The sequence below is a fragment of the Mandrillus leucophaeus genome, unplaced genomic scaffold (assembly GCF_000951045.1).
Source record: "Mandrillus leucophaeus isolate KB7577 unplaced genomic scaffold, Mleu.le_1.0 Scaffold64, whole genome shotgun sequence".
Taxonomy (NCBI): domain Eukaryota; kingdom Metazoa; phylum Chordata; class Mammalia; order Primates; family Cercopithecidae; genus Mandrillus; species Mandrillus leucophaeus.
The window spans coordinates 687,076-711,146 of record NW_012106919.1 but is presented as its reverse complement, the minus strand read 5'-3'; the positions used below and the strand labels follow the sequence as shown (position 1 = coordinate 711,146).

At 40.8% G+C, this 24,071-nt stretch overlaps 2 protein-coding genes across 3 annotated transcripts in view; one reads left to right on the top strand and one right to left on the bottom strand.

Annotated features, from left to right (window-relative positions):
* RAP1A (RAP1A, member of RAS oncogene family) overlaps positions 1-525 on the bottom strand; it is a 180,800-nt gene extending 180,275 nt beyond the window's left edge. Inside the window, exon 1 of the mRNA XM_012000719.1 lies at positions 322-525. The gene's annotated coding sequence lies outside the window, so the exon portion shown is untranslated. The remainder of the gene's footprint in view (positions 1-321) is intronic.
* Positions 1-24,071, top strand: part of LOC105554313 (adenosine receptor A3) — an 89,557-nt gene that overhangs the window by 33,526 nt on the left and 31,960 nt on the right. The gene's annotated exons all lie outside the window — the stretch shown is intronic.

Here is a 24,071-nt window from a genome sequence, read left to right as displayed (position 1 = left end):
GTTCGCGCCTGCAGTCCCAGCTACTCCGGAGGTTGAAGCAGGAGAATCACTTGAACCCTGGAGAAGGAGGTTGCAGTGAGCCAAGACAGCATCACTGCACTCCAGCCTGGGTGACAGGGTGAGACTCCATCTCAAAAAAAGAAAAAAAGAGACAAGTTTTGAATCTAGGAACTGGTCTGGACGTAGACAAACATGTCCACTATGGTTAGTTTGCACATAAGAGAAATGCTCCCTTTACAGTGTAAGTCACAGAAGAAAGGGCATTCATACTTTCTGCTGCACGAAGTCTGTACTGCTGTAAATGAAATAAAAATTTCCCACCTTCTGTTGACTCTTCCAAAATTTCACTTCTCTCCTCCAACTCCTACACAGCCCTCAACTTGCTCTCTCAAGGATGGAGCCCAGTCTTTTATCAAATAAATGGAGGTCGTCAGGCAGCTTCTTGTTCTACCACCTCTCAGCTGGCACAGTCCTTCACCCACATGGAAGGAGCCACAGACACTTCTCTTTTAACTTCCTTGCATCACCCCAAGTTAAGCTGTTAAGAGAGGTATTCCTCTTTAAAGAAGGGAATGCTTATGGAATGAATGATGCTCCTGGTGACATACCTCATACAAATTAATCGCCTTGCCTCTCCTTTCCAGTTGTTTCTTTTGAAGGCAGTGGATCTTTTGTTTCAATTTTGACTTAGGACTTTCTCAGCTTCTGCCATGTGCAGTTTTATTGCAGTCACTGACAGTTTCTTGATACTCTCCAGTTCCTTGGTCTTGGTGATGCTACTCTCTTCTGGGGTCTTCAACTTCTCAGGCTCTTTTATAGGCCCCTCGTCCCCTGTCCCTCCACTGAATGTTGGATTTCTTAGGGTCTGCTTTAGCTTCCCGCACCTCTCTCTCTCTCTCTCTCTCTCCTTTTCCTGGTTATCTCTTTCATTCTTGTGATTATAACAATTGAGTATGTGTGAGTGATTTCCAAATGGACGTTTCTCCCAGAGTTTCAGACTACGCATCCTACCGTCTGCCAAGCATCACCACTTGGACACTTCATTGACATCTCCAACTTGGCATGTCCCAAATTACCTCCCCTACAAATTTATTGCTTCTTTTTAAAGTTAGCCTGCAAATCATCTACTGATTTTAGTTCAGTCATCACTGTATCAGTCAGAATTCTTTTAGGGTAATAATAGAAGAGTTTAGCTTCCTTATATAGACCTTGAGCTAAGAATGTAAAGCCCGGAGCTCATCATTTTCTTTTCTGAAGTTCTCCAGCACACTTAGAAGCAATTAATCAATCCCATTATGGTTTGTATTTTCACTGAAATATTCTATGGCAGCAAATACTTGTTCATCCAAAGCTTTCCTTCTATGGCAGAAGTCAGCAAGCTATGCCTCCTGGGCCAAATCTGGCTTGCCCCTATTTTTGTAAATAAAGTTTTATTGGAACACAGCCACATTCATTCATATACATATGTCTGTAGCTGTTTTTGTGCTACAACCACAGAGTTAAGTAGAGACAGAGACCATGCAGAATCTAGGTAGAGTGTACGCAGCACAGACTATGTGGCTTCCAATGCTTAAAATATTTATCATCTGTCCCTTTTCAGAAAAAGCTTGCCAACCCTCGCTCTATAGGCATTTGATTAAAGGTGTCAATGTGATAATTTGTGTAACTGTTTGCCATTGCATAATACTAGTGTCCTCTTTACCACTGGAAACAGGGCATTAGGAAAATCAGAGGATGAATTCCAAGTAACCCAAAACCTGTCTAGACAACTCATTCTTAAGGTTCTATACCCCTGGAATCTTGTCTGCTACCAAATTCTCTATCAGGGTTTGTCAGGGAAGCAAAACCACCAGAAATTGAACCTTACACAATTGTGAGATGTGATTAGCCAGTCTCTGTGAGGCTGTTGTCTTTGTGTCTCATGCTGGAGCATGAAGTTTGCATGACTGGCAGTCAGGAAGTGGAAAGATGCATGTAAATGGGGAAAAGAAGGAGGAACAAGCTGAATCCTAGAACCACCAACTGGAACCCAGAAGGATGGATGAATCCTGTGTCAGTCTCTCCCACCTCTAACTTTGATGATGTGGGTGTCTACAGGAGAAGCTGGCACACTTTGTCTTGGAGCTAAATACTCCCCTGGCTCAAGAGTCAGAAAAGCTGAAGGAAGATCCAGGAGGAGGTGGAGAAGCTAACTCAGGGCTGGCTGCTGCCCCATGCCAAGGAGATGGAGCAGCAGATAAATGGTATCACGTACATGTGAGCTGCATCAGTGCCTAGTACTCCTGCACCAACCCTTTGCATGTCAAAACATTCTGGGTGCTGCTTCACTTCCACCTTGCAGAACTCACACAAAATGTCTCTTACGGTTTACCCCAACCAGAAACATATAAGAAAGAGCAGTCTGGGAAATAGCCATTTTAACCAAGTTAACAAATTACAAACCACCATAATCACATTCCCAATTATCAATAGTAATCAAATTATTTAAAATTTTAATGAAAATATTTAAAATTTCTAATTTAATTATTAAATTTCAGTTTCCCTGTGTATCTGGTCTCAAGTAATGGTGCATCGCTAAGTTTCTAAAGCTAGGTACCTGGATTTCTTCCTCTTCATCATTATCATTAGTCACTCACCAAACACATTTAGGCTCTCAATGTGTTTCTAATGTCTGTCTTTTAGCAGGGAGTGAGCTAGTTAAGGCTTTCATTATCTTTTGCCTTATTGCTGTCGCTACATCACCGGCCTCCCTGCCTCTCCTTTTGTCCTACTTAAATCCATCCCTTTTCTATGGCTGGTATAAGCTGCCTCAAGCACAAATTGACCTGCAATATGCTTTCTCCATTTACTTCTCCAGAAAGTTATGATTGACGGTGGAGACTGGGAGTAGGGGGATATTGTGCAAAGTTATGAGTAGCTTCCTTGCTTTTTCAGTAGCTCCTTGTGTTTTTTTATTGTGGTAAAATATAATAGCATAGGCCAGGCACAGTGGTTCATGCCTGTAATCCCAGCACTTTGGGAGGCCGAGGCGGGCGGATTATGAGGTCAAGAATTGGAGACCATCCTGGCCAACATGGTGAAACCCTGTCTCTACTAAAAATACAAAAATTAGCTGGACGTGGTGGTGCATGCCTGTAGTCCCAGCTATTCAGGAGGCGGAGGCAAGAGAATCGCTAGAACTCGGGAGATGGAGGTTGCAGTAAGCCATGATTGCACCACTGCACTCCAACCTGGCAACAGAGCGAGACTCGGTCTCAAAAGAAAGAAAAATAGAAAAAAAAAAAGAGATGGGAACAATAGACACTGGGACTACTAGACGGGGAGAGAAGGAGGCAGGCATGGGCTGAAGAACATAGTGTCAAGTACTATGCTCACTACCTGGGTGATGGGATCCTCTGTATCCCAAACCTCAGCATCACACAACATATCCAAGTAACAAACCTGCATTTGTACTCCATGAATCTAAAATAAAAGTTGAAATTATTTTTTAAAACATTTAAAAATAAACCTAACACAACTAATAGGAATTCAGTGTCTCCAAGCCAAGGACCTATTGCTAAGGGTAGGATATCACTACCATTGGCAAGTGGGAGAGATCCTTAATGTAGCTCCTGGGGATTAGGCTCACTGGGGGTGTGGAATATATGAACACTTGCAGAAGAATGTATGTATCACATGTACTCCATAGAGTAGACTTGGGAAATTTCCCTACTGACAGGTGATGACTACACAGGGCATCTATTTTAAAAAGTATATAAAGTTCAGGTCATTCCAAAGGCCACTGGGCAAAAACCCAATTCCTCTGTGGTGTAATAGTCCTTTCCTGGAGCAATGCCAGAGGCCCTGTGAACCCTTTTTTATTCCCCAGTGCATTTAGATGGAAACATGCTTTGTGTAACTTCAATTCTCAAATTCTTGAGACTGTTTCTCCAAATGCCTTTCAATGACTATAGATATTGCGATTGTTTTGTAGACAATATAATTCTAAACCCAAAGGAGACTCAGTGGGCTTGGTTCCTGGCACATCAAAGGCAAACAAATGCATTTAGGACAAAATGAATAGTGGTAAATGCCCCCAATGAAGGGCCAGATGTGGGGAGTAGGCTGACTCAGCAGCCACAATAAAAGAGAGACATCCTCACCAGAACCTCCTCCTCATGCGCTTTCAGAGCCTTTAGTCACACACAGATGTGTAGTGTTTCTAAACAGTGAGCCTGGTACTAGACAGACCTTGCCATTTCTGTAGATACATGGAGGGGAGCGAGTGATAAACTTCCCGGCTCAAATCCCGCTTCCCTGTATGGTCAACTTGAGAGCAAGGAGTCACCCAGGTACAACCTGGTTTTCTGCACAGGATCTTGTTCATCATATGTACTTGATAAATGTTTGGTATGAGATCCAATTCCAGAGGCACAAATTGTGTTTTTTGGTGAAATTGATGTGGTTTTCTGCACATCATAGGAAGCGTATTTTTCATGGCTGGTATCATCCATAACATCATCCTGATATGCTCAGTTTTCTGAGCCAACTCTTTTGAAAAACTGTGAAAATGCCATATGAGCTAACAAATAGCAAATAAGTGGCCTGATATCCTAAATGCTTAGGTATTTAAGGAAAGCATTTTAAAAAATAGTAAGAGGGCCATTTTAGTAGTAAGGGTACAGGGAGGAAAATGCCCTTAAATAAATGAATAGTAAAGTGGTCCAACAAAAAAGATCACATCTGTTTTCATCCCGGTCATCATAGCCCCCATATGTTTCATATTGCTAGTTAGATTGTTTTAATTTTACTTAACATGTATTATTCTAGATTAGCTATGTCTTTAAGCTTGGTAAAATAAGACTGCTCTTTCAGAGATGTAATATTTTTAGTCCTTAGCAATTATGGAGTGAGTTCAGACTACTTTCTTTCTAATTCTTTGAAATAATGGGGGCACTCCTTTAACATAATAAAAGGAAAAGCTCCCCTTTAGAGACGAAATCTCTGGTGTCCTTTCTGATGTTCTAAGATAAATTTTAAAGTACTGCTTGGACTTTTGATCTCTTTGGTCTCATTTTCTCAAAAAGGGAAATTTCTTCTTTAAAAAACAGTGCTTTATGAACATATCTTTTGTGTCATAATTGCTGTTTATATACCTGCCAGCATCACTGAATGATGCCCTGATGTCAGATGCTCACCAAGTCTTCACTGAGCACCGTGGAAGGCTCTGTGACGTGCTAGGAGCTATAAATGAATCTAACACAAGACATTTATTGAACTCCTCCACTCTGTTGGACATTGGAATACAACATTTAAAAGGATAGTCCCTATGTTCAAAAAGGTCAGAATCCAGGTGAACAAACAGGCATACAGCAATCTGGACAGCCTTGTGCTAGAAGTGAGTGCCCTGGGAGGAGTAAGAGGAAGCTATCGCTTTAATGGTGAGGGAGAGGGACTTTTCAGAGAGCAGCTGATACATGACTCCAGGCCTTGAAGGATGAGTGCAATTTCACCAGTTAAAGAGTTAGGTGAAAATAGTGGGAGCTTAAGTTTGGGTAGCTAAAGTGGTTGCAGGAAAACTTGAAAACCAGGAGGAAGAATTTGAACCTGAATTGCTAAGTACTAGGAAGCAGTCAACTGCAGACTTCCTGATGGCATGACTGGTGCAATGTTGAAGGAAAATTGGCCAGATATAACTGTATAACCTGTATTGGAGACAGGTGGCCTGGAGGCAACCATGTAGTTCTTGCAGTACCAGTCACTGGAAGGTGAAAAAGCTTGGGCCTGGGGGATGAGTGAAGGATTGGAGAGGAAAGGAAGGGACAACCACAAGGAGGAACAGGGCTTGGCACAGGGAAGGAGATGAATAAATGCCTGTTGAGAGAATGAATATTTAAGTGGATAATTAACAGGACTTGCAGTATCAAAAAAAGGAGTGAACATGAAGCATGACTGTGACTCTAGGGATTTGAACCTAAGTGACAAAAAAAAATGGTTTATCATTGCATTGACAGGGATTGGGGGTATGAGCAATGAAATGGATTCAAAGAAAAAGAAATTAACTCAGTCCCAGTAAACTCCTGCTGGGTACAGTTTTGCTTCCTTCTCTTGAGTATAGGACTTAGTATATAGCAATTCATCATAATCATTAATAAGAAGTTAATAGTGCAAGTAAGTAAGGGAAATGAGGGCATGGCTTTCAATCTTGTGTCTTAAGATAGCTCATCCTAGGAATTTTCCCAAAGTGCTGCTTGGGCTTTTAGTTTTTTTGGCCTCAGTTTCCTCATCTGAAAAATGTAGAAGTTGATCTGTGGCTAGCTGATGTCCTTCTAATATTAATAATGAGTGATCCTTCTTTTTGTTGATATCAGTGTTTTTTTCTCCTTAAAAAAAACAGCTTAAAAAATAAACCCCAACTCTTTAGGCCTGTTTCTTCCCTCCGATATGAGCAGAGCAAACGAAATGTATGAGGCACAGGAGAAGTTAAAGGACTTATGAGCTGAAGGGCTATTTCTCACTGGTTTAGAGGATCCCGTTGCCATAAATGGAAGTGGCGTCTGGAGTGTTGTTTTTGCCATATCTCCTGGACTTAAATGGAGCTAAATTCTCTTGCAGAGATGGAGAAGAGAAAGGAGGAGAGGAGGGGGTGCCTGGGCTGGAAGCTGGCTGCTGGTCTGTGCACTGACAGTCCAAGTTCAAATATGCTTGCAGGAAAGCTTCAGTTCAATGCTCTCTCCTCATACAATGAAGCTGTTGTGTGTCCAGAGGCCGGGAGAAGGCAGCTGGATTTCTAGAGCTCAATGGCTAGAATCTTTTTGATTCCTTTTGATTCTTTTCTGTTGGAGACATCCCACAGGACACACTCATTTCTACGTGAGTCTGGAGAGTAAAATTCTAGCCAGTCATTGTTGTAAAGTCTCACAAACAAGTAGCACATCCCGAACAGAAGTTATCAGCCCTCCTCGGCACATGTTCTCAGTGATTGTTGAGCAATATGTGAATAATGCCTTTCAGTAAGACAAGGGGCAATTGAACGCTGCATCCTCACTTTAAACATTTGCTCTGCCTACGATGACCATTTTAGGTGGGCAAGTTCTTGGATTGCTGGGTCCTTTTGCCGTGTTAGTTTAATTTTGTAAACTACCCCTACAGGAATGTATTGAACAAATGCCCATCTGATTTCAAAAGTCCAGAGGGATTCCATGCCCACTGCTTACAGCATCTAATCAGATGGTGCCTGAAATGGCTCTGACCCTCTCCTTGGAACAATTTCTAGAGTGATATGTATTTGTATATTGCACTAAGCTTCTGTGTGATATTTTTTCTGTGATTTCTCTTTCAACAGAATGAAGTGTAAGGAAGTTGGCACAAAAGGAAGCTAGGGTTTAGAAGTGGGGTGGGTTGATACATTTCAATACAATAGTTGACATTTATTCAGTGCTTACTCAGTGTCAGCCACTGTTGAGGTACTTTATGAATTTAATTCATTGAATCCTCAATATTACTCTAAAAGGTAGGTGTTATTCTCTTGATCACCTTAAAAATGGGAAAATTGAGGCACAAATAGGTTGTCATGAAGCTGATAGGTAGTTGAGCCAGGTTTCTAAATCTGGTACTTACAGGTAGATACTATACTAATTTCCTGTGAACTGGGTGTTCCCCTAACTTTTGTGTCTCTTGGTTTCCTGACATCAACGTTGTGTTTTACTTCGGAATACACCTCTTAACTGTTCATTGACTTTATGCACTGATTCCTCTAAATAAGATGAATAGAAAGTGATGGGAGAGTAAATAGGGGGTGGAGAGTAAGAGAGGAAGTCAGCATTGAGCCCACACTCACACATACGCACATGCACATTCTCATGCATGCATGCACACAAAACACATGCACTGGCACGCACACACACACACATACACACACACACAAATCTGGCCCCTTGATTTTACATTTACATCATTCATGTGCTCCCAGAGGCTCGTTTCCTGCCAGGTTATACATAGACCTTCCCTGAGGGATCAGTTCTTCCCACTTCAGGTCATGAGAAGGGGCAGGAAAAAGATGACTTCCTTTCAACGGGCCTGCTAGAAAACAATGTTTGGAGAGAACACTTAAAAACATTGATCAATTAAACAGCAACTGTAAACGCCTAACATCTAAGAGTGAGACAATGCAATCGTCAACTCTCAGATCATGGCAGCAAACCAGTCCTGTCCTTTAGGAGCTCAGCACAGGCAAAAGCAAACACCAATTCTGACCTCTCCTCTCCCTGACATTCCTACAATCCAGAATGCCAAGACTGTCATTTTGGGACATGTTTTGTGATATGCTGTCAAGTACACTACAGTTTCTTATACCCTGGATTGAAAAACAACTCCAACTCCTGCAATCATACAATTGAATGCTGTGTTGTCATTACAATGAATGAGGTTGTATTAATATTGAAAGATACCCATGATATGTTCATTAGGTGATATAAGTTTGTAGAACAACATGCATGGCACAATTCCATTTGTATAGTGAAGATAAAAATGCAAGCATAATAGCAATAATAAAAATACAGAATAATATCTATATCGTCCTTATATAGAGGCATTATTGTAAATGTTTTACATTTATTAACTTATCCTCAGAGCAAATCTATGAAGTGGATACTAATATTATCTCAATTTTATATGAAGAAACCAAAGTATACAGAGGTTAAGTAACTGGCCCAAAGTGACCCAACTAGTAAATGGGCAACTTAGAATTCAAACTCAAGCATACTGGCTCCAAAGTATTTATTATTAACCAATATGCTGTACTGGCTGGGCGTGGTAGCTCATGCTTATAATCCCAGCACTTTGAGGACCGAGGTGGGTGGATCACTTGAGCTCAGGAGTTCGAGACCCGCCTGGGCAACATGGAGAAACTCCACCTCTATGATAAACACAAAAAATTAGGCAAGCGTGGTGGCACGCGCTTGTAATCCCAGCTACTCAGGGGGCTGAGGCTAGAGTATCACTTGAGCCTAGGGAGTGGAGGCTACAGTGAGCCTAGATCACGCCATTGCACTCCAGCTTGGGTGACAAAGTGAGACCGTGTCTCAAAAATAAATAGAGAAATAAAGCTGTACCATAAGTAATGTGTAAGTGCGGAAATATTCTAGACAAATACACAAGAAACTGCTAATAATGGTTAGCTAAGAGATGTGGAAATGACAGGTGGGATGAAAGACAGGAAGGGATATTTTAATTTTATATACTTTTATACTTTTTGGTATCATTCTTAAACTATTTTATTACTTGTTTACAATTTTTAAATTCCATTAAGGAATGCAGGTAATCATTGAATCTGTGGTAACTAGTTAAAAAGATTGAACAGATTATTTCCAGGAATCAATGTATGGTGAGGAATTTGGATATTTAACACTGTCAGCTTTAAAACCCACACTTAAATATGAAGTCTCGGTGGAGGGGAAAAAACTTGTGTCCTCCGTGTACAGAAATGAAGTATTTTGCATATTTAAAAAGTTAACCAATAATTATCCTTTTGGGGGATAGTCAGAGGGCCCTGGGGATCCGATCGTAACATGCTTGGCTCCATCCTGAGACCAAATATTCTGGTTAGGAGGGGCAGTTACTGTTTTAAAGCAGGAGTGGTCTCCTTGTCTTCGAAAAAGACAAAGACAGGTTGTTCTTCCCCTCTACAGAGCAGTGTGGATAAACAGGGCCACCCACAACCACACTAGTGGGACACCTCAGGCTTTTGTGAGGTAGTCTCACTCCAATAGATTGCAGAAGCTCTTTTACCCGGTCCGCTATCAGCTCATCCACCTTCACCCTTGGACTAGAGCTGAGGTTTCTGGAAGAAGGAGTGTGCCATTGCCCTTCATGCCGGGGCCTTCCTGGTATAAGCCACGGTTAGGTAGCACTCAGCTCTGAGTGGTGTGCCACAGAGACCATCACCCCTTTCAGGGGCTCATGGGGGCACTTTTATAAGAGGGACCGAGTTTCTTTTTTCCTTTTGTTCTTTCTTTTTAAAAATCTTAAAAGTAGAGACAGGATCTCGCTGTGTTGCCCAGGCTGGTCTTGAACTCCTGGCCTCAAGAGATTCTCCTGTCTCAGCCTCCCGCAGTGCTTGGATTACAGGTGTGAGCCACTGCACCCAGCCCGGGGACTGAGTCTCTGGAAAAGGCAGCCTCTAAAGGACTATCAGCCAAGTCCAAGAACAGCCATTCACTTGGAATACTTCTGGCAAGTACAAGTGAGATTTTCTTAGTTTTTCCTTGGCCTGGATGGACTTCATTTTAGGGCATGGCATGTTTTCATTGTGATAAATATAAAGAGGTGCCATCTTCATATCTCCTTCCTGTGGTTGAGGAGATGGACATGGGAGTCCAGAGAAACCAAGGTGGCTAGTTTGCAGAACAGAGTACTGGTCAGGAGAGAGTTGTACCCAGAGAGAGAAAGCTTTGGAGATTTGAAGAGGGGCTCCCTGAAGCCTTCAGCTGAGGGAGTGCTGGTCAGTACATGCACGTGAGAAAACTACCTTAAGCTAGGAAAGGAACCATGCCAAAGAAGCAGAGTACAGGGCTAAAATCTTTCCCCTCAGCCAGAGTGAAAACTTCATAATTAATAGTTTGGGGTAGAATACTTAGATACTGTCTCAGTGGTAGGACAAATGAGCCCTAGACCAATGGCAACTCTGGTCGCATCTAACAAAGTTTTTTCCTTCGTTTTTCTTTATTTTTTGTTAAAACTTTTTTTTCCACCTAATGAAGTTTAAAAGTAACATAATTATATTCCAAAACAAAGCTTATAAATATTTATAGGAAGCCAGGCATGATGGCACATTCCTGTAGTCCCAGCTACATGGGAGGCAGAGGCAGGAGGATCAGTTAAGTTCAGGAGTTTGAGTCCAGCCTGAACAACATAGAATCTGTCTCTTAAAAAATAATAATAATAAATAATTTAAAAAAGAATATTTCCAGGGATACAAAAATATCTAGTACTAACAAGGTAAAATTCACAAGGCCTGCCATCCAATCAAAAAATCATCTGGTATGTAAAGGAACAGAAATGTGATTCACAGTGAGGAGCAAAATAGAAAGAAGCAGACCCAGAAATGACACACTCGATAGAATTAGTAGACAATGTTTAGTAGTAGTTATGTATTTTATGTGTTCAAGAAGGCAAAGATAAGAGTATGTTAGATAGAGACATGGAAGACATAAAAAAAGACCTGAATGAATTTCTGGAGATGAAAATGATGATATCTGAGATTTAACATCCAGCAGATTAAATAGTGTGAATAAAAGATCAGTAAATGTGAAGACATAGCAATACAAATGACACCAAATGAAACATAAAGAGGAAAAATAATGTTTTGGGTTTTTCTAATTTTTATTTTAATTTTATTTATTTTATTTATTTTTTATTTTTTTGGAGACAGGTGTTGCTCTATCACCCAGGCTGGAATGCAGTGGCATGATCTTGGCTCACTGCAACCTCTGCCTCCCAGGCTTAAGCGATCCTCCCACCTCAGCCTCCAGAGTAGCTGGGACTACAGGTGCAGGTCACCACACCTAGCTAATATTTGAATTTTTTGTAGAGACAAGGTTTTGCCATGTTGCCTAGGCTGGTCTCGAGCTCCTGAGCTCAAGCAATCTATCTGCCTTCACTGTGCCTGGCTAAAAGAATGTATAAAAGTGAAAAAGCATGAGTAAGCTATGGCAAAACTTCATACAGTCAAACATATTTGTAAATAGAGTTCCCTAAAGGAGAGGAAAAATAGGGATGAACAGCAAAAATGTTTGAAGAAGTAATGGTTGAGGAATTTCCAAATTTGATTATTACTGTAAAGTCAAATATCCAAGAAACTTAATGAACACCAGGCAAAATAAACAAAAAGTGTCATGAATAATTACATCAAGAAACATCATTATCAAATTGCTCAAAAGCAGAGATAAAGATAAAATCTTAAAAACATTCAGGAAAAAAAACCCTACATTACATACAGAGGAACAAAGAGAAAAATGGCAGAAGATGTCATGTCAGAAACAATGTAAACCAGAAGACTATGGAACAACATCTTCAAGGTACTGAAAGAAAAAAGTTTGTTAAAACCTGGCAAAAATATCTATCAACAATGACAATTTCAGGCATTTCAAATGGCTTTTCCAGATATATAAAAAGTAAGGAAATTCATAACCATCAGAGCTGCACAACAATACACATTAAAGGAAGTTCTATTGGCAGAAGGAAAACAATATCAGAAGGAAATCTGGATCTATAGAAAGGAATAAAGAGCAATGGAAATGGTAAATATATAGGTGAATATAAAAGATCTTTTATTATTTAAAAAATCTCTTTAAAAATAATTGTGTAAAACGAAAACAATAACATTATATTGAAAGATTTATAACATAAAGAAGTAAAATGTATAACATTAACACCAGGAAGGGGAAAATGGATATATATTGTTTTAACATACTTTGTAAGAAATGGTGTAATATTATTTGAGGGTAACCTGTATACTATAAATCTTTTGTTACAAAAATAATAAAAAAGAGTTATAGCCAATGAGCCAACACAAAAGATAAAACAGAATCATTTAAAATACTCGATTATAAAGACAAGGCAAGAATGTCTCCTATCACCACTGTTTTCCATTATTGCACTGGAAGTCCTAGCTAATGCAATAAGACAAGAAAAAAGAAAAAAAAAGGTATACAGATGGGAAGAAAGAAACCAAACTGCCTGTTTTTGCAAATGACACGATTATAGAAAATTCCAAAGAACAAACAACAAAAAAACCTCCTAGAATTAATAACCAATTATGAAGAAGTTTCAGGATGCAAGGTGAATATTACAAAAGTCAATTGCTTCTCTATACAAGGAATAAACAATTGAATTTTGAAATTAAAAACAAAATACTATTTACATTATCATCCCCAAAATAAAATACTTAGGTATAAATCTAATAATATAAGTACAACATCTATATGAGAAAAACTATAAAACTCAGATCAAAAAATAAAAAAGAATCAAATAAAGAGATATTCCATTATCAAGGATAGTAAGACTCAATATTATCAAGATGTCAGTTCTTCCCAACTATATCTATAGTTCTGAAAATTCCCCCAAGTTATTTTGTGGATATTAACAAACTAATTCCAAAATGTATATGGAGAGACAAAAAACTCAGAATAGCCAACATGATATTAAAGGAGAACAAAGTCAAAGGACTGACACTACCTGACTTCAAGACTCACTATAAAGCTGTAATAATCAAGACGGTGTGGTACTGGCAAATGAACAGACAAGTAGATCAGTGGAACAGAATAGAAAGGCCAGAAATAGACATATATAAATATGGTCAATTGATTTTTGACAAAGGAGCAAAGACAATACAATGTCTCCATTGTAAGAAAGATAGTCTTTTCAACCAATGGTGATGAGCAAATGACATCCATATGCAATAAAATAAAATCTGGACACAGACCTTACATCTCTCACAAAAATTAACTCGAAATGGATTATAAAATTAAGTGTAAAATGCAAAACTATAAGACTCCTAGAAGGTAACATAGGAGAAGATCTAGATGACTTTTGGATATGATGATGCCTTTTCATATACAACTCCAAAAGCATGATCCATGAAAAAAAAATTGACAAGCTAGACTTCATTACAAAAAAATCTACTTTTCAAAAAAACAATGTTAAGAGAGAGTGAGACGATAAGCCACAGACTGAAAGATAATTTTTGCAAAAGACATACTTGATAAAGGACTATTATCCAAAATATACAAAGAACTCTTAAACCTCAACAATAAAAAAATGAACAACCCAATTCAAAGATGGGCAAAAGACCTGAACAGACAGCTCACCAAAGATGATAATAAGGATGGCAAATAAGCATATGAAAAGATGATCCATCTCATATGTCACTAGGAATTGCAAATTAAAACAGCAATAAGATAACACTACACAACTATTAGAATGGTCAAAATTCAAAATATTAATATAGCACTAACTGCTGGTAAGGATATAGAACAACAGGATGCATTCATTGCTGGGGGAAATGCAAAATGGTGAAGCCACTTTGGAAGACAGGTTGTCAGTTTCTGACAAAACTAAGTATATTCTTATCATACTATCAAGCAATCATGTCCCTTGGGGTATTTACCTAAATGAGATGAAAACTTATGTCCACAGAAACACCTACACATGAGTGTTTGTAACAGATTTATTTATAATTGCCAAAACTTGAAAGTAAACAAGATATTTTACAGTAGGTGAATAGATAAATAAACTGTGATACATGCAGACAGTAGAATTTTATTCAGTGCTAAAAAGAAATGAGCTATCAAGCTATGAAAAGACATGGAGGGCCGGGCACGGTGGCTCATGCCTGTTACTCCAGCACTTTGGGAGGCCAAAGCAGGCAGATCACTTGAGGTCAGGAGTTTGAGACCAGCCTGCCCAACATGATGAAACCCTGTCTCCACTAAAAATACAAAATATTAGCTGGGTGTGGCAGTGTGCACCTGTAGTCCCAGCTACTCGGAAGACTGAGGCAGGAGAATCACTTGAACCTGGGAGGCAGAGGTTGCAATGGCCGAGATCACACCACTGCACTCCAGCCTGGGTGACAGAGCAAGACTCGGTCTCAAAAAAAAAAAAAAAAAAAAAAAAAAAAAAAAACATTGAGGAAACTTAAATGTATATTACAAACTGAAAAAAGCCTATCTAAAAAAGTTACATACTATATGATTCCAAATATATGACATTCTGAAAAAGGCAAAGCTATGGGCAAACAGCACTAAAACTAAATAAAAACATCAGTGGTTTCCAGGGGTTGGTGGGTGGGGAGGGATGAAAAGATGGAACACAGATGACTTTTAGGGCAGTGAAACTATTCAGTATGATTCTATAATGGTAGATACATGTATAGTGCATTTGTCAAAACCCAGTGAATGAGCAACATCAACAGTGAACCCTAATATAAAGTATGAACTTTGGGTGATAATGATATGTCAATGCAGGTTCTTTCATTATAATACATGTACCACTCTGGTGGGGGATGTTCTTTCATTGTAATAAATGTGCCACTCTCATGGGAGAGTGTATTAGTCCGTTTTCATGCTGCTAATAAAGACATACCCAAGACTGGGTAATTTATAAGGGAAAGAGGTTTAATTGACTCACAGTTCTGCAGGGCTGGGGAGGCCTCAGGAAACTTACAATTATGGCAGAGAAAAGTAGAGAAAATAGTTGAAACAAAAGCAGGTTCTTTGAAAATATTAATAAAATTGATAAACTTTAGTCTGATTGATCAAGAAAAAAGACTAAATTAATAATATCAAGAATTAAAAAGGGCACATCACTACAGCTCCCACCCACACTGAAAGGATAATGAGTAAATATTATTTACAATTTTATGCCAAGAAATTCAACAATTTAGATAAAATGGAAAAAAAAATTTTAAACACAAACTGTCAAAGCTAAATAAATTTATAATTATAAGTTTTCACATAAAGAAAACTCCAAGCCCGGATAGTTTTACTGGTAAATTTCATCAAACATTTAAGGATGAAAGATTATCATTTCCACATAAGCTCTTTCAGAAATTAAAGAAAATACCTCCCAGCTCATTCAATGAAATCCACTCTTTGTGACAACCTATTTAGTTTCCAACATTGCTTTGTTACTGAAATCAGACAGACATCAAAAGAAAAAAAAAAAAATCATAGACCAATAGCCTGCATCAGATAAATGGGGAAAAAAAATCCCATAAAATCTTTATCGAAGTTGAGTCTAACAATATATAAAAAGGATAATACAGTATATAGGGTCCAAGTGGGGTTTACCCCAGACATGAGAGGTGGATTCACTTTGCAAAATCCAATTTAAAATCCATATATTAACATCTAAAATAATAAAAACCATATCATTATGTCAATAGATGCAGGAAAAAAATTTTGACAAAATCCAGTATCACTGATAAAAGTCTTAGTAAAGTAGAGATAGAAAAAACATTCTCAATGGGATATAAGGCATCTGTGAAAAACCTACAACAAACATCATAGTTAATGATAAAAGACTGAATGCTTTCCCCGTAAGATCAGGAACAAGTAAGCATGGCCACCCTCACTGTTTCTATTTAACATTGTACTAAAGTTAGCCAGTGGAATAAGGCAAGAAAAAGAAGTAATAGACATTCTGATTGGAAAGGGATGAGTAAAACTTCTTTTTTGCAGATGAAATGATTGCCTATGTAGAAAATCCTACATAAGTTCAATTCTAGTAGTGAACATGAGAAATTGAAATTTAAGAACAATACTGGCCAGGCATGGTGGCTCACGCATGTAATCCCAGCACTTTGGGAGGCCAAGGCGGGCAGATCATGAGCTCAGGAGTTCGAGATCAGCCTGACCAACACAGTGAAACTCTATCTCTACTAAAAATACAAAAATTAGCTGGGCGTGGTGGCACGCACCTGTAATCCCAGCTACTCTCAGGAGGCTGAGGCAGGAGAATTGCTTGAACCCTGGAGGCGGAGGTTGCAGTGAGCTGAGATCATGCCACTGCACTCCAGCATGGGTGACAGAGTGAGACTCTGTATCAAAAAAAAAAAAAAAAAAAAAGGAACAATATCATTTGCAATAGCAACAAAAATAGACAAATAATAGCAACAAACAACACTTAATAATACATTTAATAAAAGGTTTGTAAAATCTGAACACTGAAAACTACAAAGCATTGCTGAGAGAAATTAAAGAAGGACAAATAAAGTGGAGAGATATGATGTGTGTGTTCATAGATTGAATGGGCAATTCTCTCCTAAACTGATTTGTCAATTTAACACAATCCAATCAAATTCCTGGAAGACATTTTTGAAGAAATTGAAAAGCTGACTTCAAAATCTATGTGAACATTCAAAAGACCTAGAATATCCAAAACAACTCTGGAAAAGAACCGAGCTGGAGTACCAATAATACCTGATTTCAAGACTTTCCGTAAAACGACAACCATCAAGATGATGTGGTATTGGTATAAAGATAGACAAATAGATTGACGTAACACAATGCAGAGCAAAAATGGAAATAAATCCATACCTATATGGTCAATTGATCTTCAAGAAAGGTGCCAAAACAACTGAATGGGTAAAGGACAATCTTTTCAACAAATGGTGCTGAAGCAATTAAATAGCAATAGGCAATCAAACGAACCTCAACCCTTACCTCATACCATATACAAAAATTAACTTGAAATGTAACATTGACTTGAATATAAGACTAAAACTATAAAATTTCTAGGACAAAACACAGGAGAAGGTCCAAGTGGCCTTGGGTTTGGCAAAGATTTCTTAAATATAACACAAAAGCACAAAATATACAAGTGAAAACAAATAATAAAGATGAATTCTTTTGTCCTTCATAAGGCACTCTTAAGAATATAAAAAGGTTGGCCACAAACCAGGAGAAAAGATTTGCAAATCTTATATCTGACAAAAGACTTATAACTAAAATATGCAAAGAATTCTGACAACTTCATTAAGAATATGAATAACCCACTAGAAAAATGGGCACAAAATTTAATAGTTACTTCACCAAGGATGATATGCAAATGTCAAAAAAGCACATAAGAAGATGCCCAGTCTCAATGGTTAGTAGGCATATGCAAATTAAAATGAGATACCATTATGCAACCACTAGAATGCCTAAAACGAAAGCAACTGACCATTCCAAGCACTGGTGAGGATTTATGTGGAGATACTGGAACTCTCATTCATTACTGGTGGGAATGTAAAATGAAATAATCATTTTACAAGACACTTTGGCAATTTCTTTAGTGAAATACATCCACTGTATGATCCAGTCATCCCACAACGAGGTATTTACCCAAAAAACGTGTCCTCACAAGACTTCTTCACAAATATTTATTACAACTTTATTTGTAATAGTCCCAAACTGGAAACAATCCAGATGTCCATCAACAGGTGAATGCACAAGCACATTATGATAGATCCACACAATGGAATCCTACTCAACATTAACAATGAATGAACCATTGATGCACACAACAAATGGATGAATGCCAAAATTATACAGAAAATGCAAACTAATCTGTAATAACAGAGAGCAGATCAATAGTTAGGGGACAGGGTGGGGAGGGGTGGGAGGGAGGAATTACAAAGAGGCATGAGGAGGCTTGGGAGCGATGGCCATGCTTATTATCTTGACTGTGGTGATGGTTTCATAGGTGTATACATGTGCCAAAACTTGTATAAGTCAAAGTGTGCACTTTAAATATATGCAATTTATTGCATGCTAATTAGACTTCAATAAAGGTATAAAACAAAAAGAATTCATTTCAGATTACTACCTACCAGCACACAAACATATAACTGAAACAAAAATACCATTACTATGTACAGTGTAATCTGACATATCCATTCCACTCCATTTAACTGAAAATTCAACGTGGTCATGATCCATTAAGTTGATTTCAGGATTCCTGAATGAGGTGATACCTGTAGTTTGAAAAACACTGGCGGCCGGGCGCTGTGGCTCAAGCCTGTAATCCCAGCACTTTGGGAGGCCAAGACGGGCGGATCACGAGCTCAGGAGATAGAGACCATCCTGGCTAATACTGTGAAACCCCGTCTCTACTAAAAACTACAAAAAACTAGCCGGGCGAGGTGGCGGGCGCCTGTAGTCCCAGGTACTTGGGAGGCTGAGGCAGGAGAATGGCGTGAGCCCGGGAGGCGGAGCTTGCAGTGAGCCGAGATTGCGCCACTGCACTCCAGCCTGGGCCACGAGCGAGACTCTGTCTCAAATAAAAAAAAAAAAAAAAGAAAAACACTGGCTTCAGATATATTTGAAAAATGAATGGCTTCCACCCAAAACAGTCTCTTAGTTACATTGACAAGCCCCTCTGAGACAGTTTCTGTCTTTACTACTAAATTTCATCTCCCCTTCTATTCACCTGGTTAAGAAATTATACAGCCTTAAAGTAAAAGTACTAATCTTCCAGTTTCCTGCATCGGAGACTGAGATTTACTCTCACCCTTTTGCCATCATCATCTTATTATCTTGTTGGGGAGATTGTTGATTCTGTGATCTTGTAATAAAAACTTTTCTGTGATGACTGTAGTCAGGAGGAACACATGTGGAGCTTTTGGGGAACACTGAGATGGCAGCTACCTGACTGCACATGTACTAAGGTTGCCAAGGCCTTTGGACTTCACTAACATGGGTAGCAGCTGCTATTAACTATCGTTTCCTCCATAAAATAAAGCAAGCTGGCTCTGGCAGTGAACCCACTCTTTATGACAACCTATTTAGTTTCCTGAAGAATTTACCATTAGTTGTTGTTTTTGCCTGTGCATTGAAGACGATATGGAAAGAGGTTCCTGTTTGTTCTGTTTGCTAACGTACAGTACATTAACAGTGGTTAACCGGGTCTGTGTACAACATGGCTCAGCAAAGAAGAGAAAAAGGCGGCCAGGTGTGGTGGCTCATGCCTGTAATCCCAGCACTTTGCAAGGGCGAGGCGGGTGGGTCACCTGAGGTCAGGAGTTCGAGACCAGGCTGGACGATATGGTGAAACCCAAACTCTATTAAAAATACAAAAGTTAGCTGGGTGTGGAGGCAGGTGCCTATAATCCCAGCTACTCAGGAAGCTGAGGGAGGACAATCACTCCAACCTGGGAGGTGGAGCTTGCAGTGAGCCGAGATCGTGCCACTGCATTCCAGCCTGGGTGACAGAGCAAGACTGCATCTCAAAAAAAAAAAAAAAAAAAAAGAGAGAGAGAGAGAAAGACATTAAGCTAGAAGAGGGAAAGAGAGAACAAAAAAAATGAAACCTGGACTTGGGTTAGTTTCAACTCTGCTATGAATGAGTCTTCCTGTATGCAACTTGATAATTATGTGCCTGGTGGTCTGTCTTTAATTACACATCTCTCCATGTCACGGGCTGTGGGGTCATTTGCAAATTCAGTCCATTTTGTGTTCATAAAGATTTTAATAAATTAATCTGGAACCAAAAGGAAATGAAACTCAGGCAGAAATTTGAGTTGTGATTCTGCCCTCAGCTCTTTTTAAACAATGACTGAAGATAAGAAACACAAAGTGCTGCCATTATTTCCCAAGACCATGATCTTCTCAGTGGTTCCAGTAGAACTAGTGGACTAGATGCTCAAACCAAGCCTCGTAGCACACGCAGGGGACACAGGATTATAAACAAGAGCTTAAATTCCTAGTTGAGGCTGGGGACGGTGGCTCACACCTGTAATCTCACCGCTCTGGGAGGCCGAGGATCACCTGAGGTCGCGAGTTCGAGACCATCCTGGCCAACATGGTGAAACCTCATCTCTACTAAAAATACAAAAATTAGCTGGGCGTGGTGACAGGCACCTGTAATCCCAGCTACTTGGGAGCCTGAGGCAGGAGAATCGCTTGAACTTGGGAGACAGAGGTTGCGGTGAGTCCAGATCATGACACTGCACTCCAGCCTGGGCGACAGAGTGAGACTCCATCTCACAAAACAAAAAACAAACAAACAAACAAACAAAAGACAAAAATATTCCAGTTGGGGAAGGATGGCCTAGGTCAGTTGATTTAACTCGAAAAATCTTACATCTAGATTATTCTCTGATAAGTAGCCAGAGATTGTAAGTTCAGAATTTGAACCATTTTAGGAGAGGAGAATCAGAATGCATTAATGTTATTGCTTCTGGGCAAATAGATTTCAGTATCTAGTTCACACCTTCCCTATTTAGGAACTAGGAGAGAGCATGATGTAATGATCATACTTGGACCTTGGTGTTAGGCAAAGCTTGTTTCAGATTCTATCTCGGCTGCCTGCCAGCCTTATGACCTTGGGAAAATTGCTTAGCCTCTCTGAACTTTAGGCTTCTCATTTAGATCACTGTTTCTCAACTGGGAGTGATTCTCATCCTCCAAATTCTCCCAGGGAATGTTTGGTAATGTCTGGAGACACTTTCGATTGTCATGACTTGGATGTGGGGGATGTTACTGGCATTTAGTGGGCAGAAGCCATGGTTACTGCTAAACATCCTATAGTGCACATTCAGCTCCTCACAACAAAGAATTATCCAGTCCAAAATGTCAATAGGACTGAGGTTGAGAAATCCTGGTTTAGAGATAATGTATGCAAAGTGTCTGGCTTAAAATAGGTAGATGCTGAATGAATGGTAGCTACCATTGTCAAATGATCAATTCAGTGTGGCTGATTAAAACCCAGATTCTGGGGAAGTGAAGACCATCCACGTCTGTCTTATATTCAGAAAAACTCCCTAACAGTGGTAGCTGCAATCTGTCAAACAGCACAGGTACAGCAAAAAGGTTAAAAGTGGTTCCTCTGGAGCCAGCCTGCTTGGGTCCAGATCCTGGCTCTACCATGAACTACATATGCGTTCTTGAGTAAGTCACTGAACCTCAGCCTGCTTATCTATAAAATGGGTACACCATGATATCCGCCTCACAGGGATGTGTTAACATACAAAAGAACCTAGTCTGCATAGAAAGTACTCAACTAGTATTTGCTGTTATTACTAGGGGAGTCGTTATGAGGCTAATGCTGAGAGGAGCACTGGTTTGAATAAGAAGCTCTGAAGTTTTTGATGTGGAGTGTGAAGGGGAACGCACCAAACAGAAATAAATCATCCATGCAGCAGTAGGAAAGTGCATCAACCCACTGAGGACCCACTGTTAGTTGTTGGGCAAGGGGCCAGGTATCTATAACTAACATCTCATTGAATCCCCTTCACAGCTCTTTGAAGTGGCTTTTATTAACCTATTTCAGTCTCACTTCACAGATGTGAAAATAAGCTCAGAACAATTAAAGTGATTTGCCAAAACTCACACAGCCACTAAGTGGCAGGGCTGGGGTTTTGAATCCTAATGTGATTCTGGTGTGTGTTTTTTGTGGACTGAAATTCAGAAATGCTCTACTCACGGCAAATTCTCAGAATATGAAACATTTAACCAGGTTTCTATATGTAAGGAAAGGAAGAGAAATTTAAAACCAAGCCTCTGGCCCTAGTAGCCTGGCTGCAACAAATGGCCTGGGGTATGTAGAGAAGAGAGTGACAGGCAATCTGGATGGCAGGATGCAATTAACAGGAGCAATCCTTGCTTGCCTTTTTTTTTTTTTTTCTATTGACAACTGGTAAATCCAAGGAAGTCATCCTGTACTGCTATAGCAGCATAAAGCTACTTAGAAAGAACATTTCTTGGAAATGTCTGAGGCGTGATAGCCTAAGAGAAAGGCTATGGACTCAGTCTCTCCAGGAGAGATTTTATTGAGGGTTTCTCAGACATCCCTCATTGCACTAAATGTTTTCATGAGGCTAGTGTGTGCATGCATGTGTGTGTGTTTGTACACATGCGCAAGCATAAGCTTGCACTCCTGCACTTGGGCGGGAGGGAGGAAGGGAGAGGGAGAGTGAGAGAGTGTGGGATGGGGCCATATTAGCCTGGGACTGAGAAGCCAGCAGAACCAGGGAAAGGTTCTAGGTAGTTGCTGTCACCTTCCCCTAAGCAAACAGCTCTATTTAGATAAGAGTGAGAATGGTGCTTGGAAAAAGCCGAAAGGTCTGATTTATCCCAAGACTAGCTGTGTTAAGAGGTTTATACATCAACACTCAGGGCTGGGGCTGTGGAACAAGTGTTGTTTTGTGGATTTCTGGCTTTCCCGAGGGTCCCCTTCACCTTATCCCGTGTTGGAGGGCATCGCACACTGCTCATACTGGCACAACCCAGCCATCTGGCCTACCCACTCTCTCCCAAGCTGAGGTCTTCTTCAGACTTCAGCTTTGTGGCTTTCTGCCTGGAATAATGGGAGCTGAGGCCTTCTCAGAAACCCTGGGTCCCACTCACCCAGCAGAAACTGAGGAGGAGCCAAGAACAGGTCACAGGCCTCGGTTGGTGTCATTGTGTGTCCTGTGTGTTCTGTTGAGGGCGTAGGAGGGTCTGTTCTTCCCTGGGCAGAAATGCTCTCTCGAGTTCACTAACCTGGTTGTTTAAATTTAGGCGAGGAAACAGATGCTGGCTGGGGCGGAAGTCTAAGGAGAAGAAGAGGTCTTGGCAGTGGTTTGCTGAGGCTGATAAGAGCATGAGATGTGCTCCAAGCCCGGCCTCTGCTGATTTGCTTTTGGGCCTTCCTGACGTCGCCCTGAGCCATCACCATCAGAACTTGGCTTTTCTGCAAGTTCCTCCTCCTGACTGACCTAGAGGGGGTTATTTTTAAGTTGATCTTTGTGACTTCCTTTTGGCTCACATTTCCACTCCCCTCTCTCAAATGCCCTGAGAGCAGTTTCCTGCCTAGGCCAACTTTAGCACAAGGTGCTGCCTGCAAGGCCCTGGGAGGTGAGGGCTGTCGGCCCTGGACAGCGGCCTTGTAGACAGGGGTGCTGAGGGCGCTGTCCTGGCAGGCAGGGGGCAAACCCAATTGCTCTCATGATAGGGCTGTGCAGAGGACTCCCAGCCTCCCAGGGACTGGCCTCCGATCAGTCCTCCAGCAGGAATCATGCAGTCCCACCTGCAGGTCCCGGCCACTCCCTGACATAAACGGTAGGAACGCCGCGGTTAGTTCCTCCAGGCTGGGCCAGGGCTGTGCTGACCTCTGAGAGCTGCGGGGGAACACCCCTCCCTCCGGCCTCCCCGGCTCCCGGAGTTCCGGAGGAGTGCGTCCGGCCCGCGCAGCACCAGCATCCTCAAATTGTGTCTCGGATGAATCAGGTCGAGAGTCCCGCCCCCTCTACCAGCAGCAGTAGAGCAAGGTAGAAGAGCCCACGCCACTGCGACTTCTAGGGGGTTGTCGGGGCCACAGTCCCCGGCGCCAGGGCCCCCTCAGCGCTGCTCCTGGGCCGCCTCTGTGTCCTCCTTCCCAGGCTCAGGGGAGCGGCCGTGCAGCCGCGGAACCCAGACGCTGCCAGGAGGCTCGGCGCGCATCGCCTCTGGCGCAGCTGGCTGCTACAGGAACCTTCTTCCTTGTCATCTGCTGAAAGGGGACTGGCAGCGTCCCCAACTCCCATTGGGGAACACGACGCCCCTGTCCTCTACCAACCTCTACAACCAGGG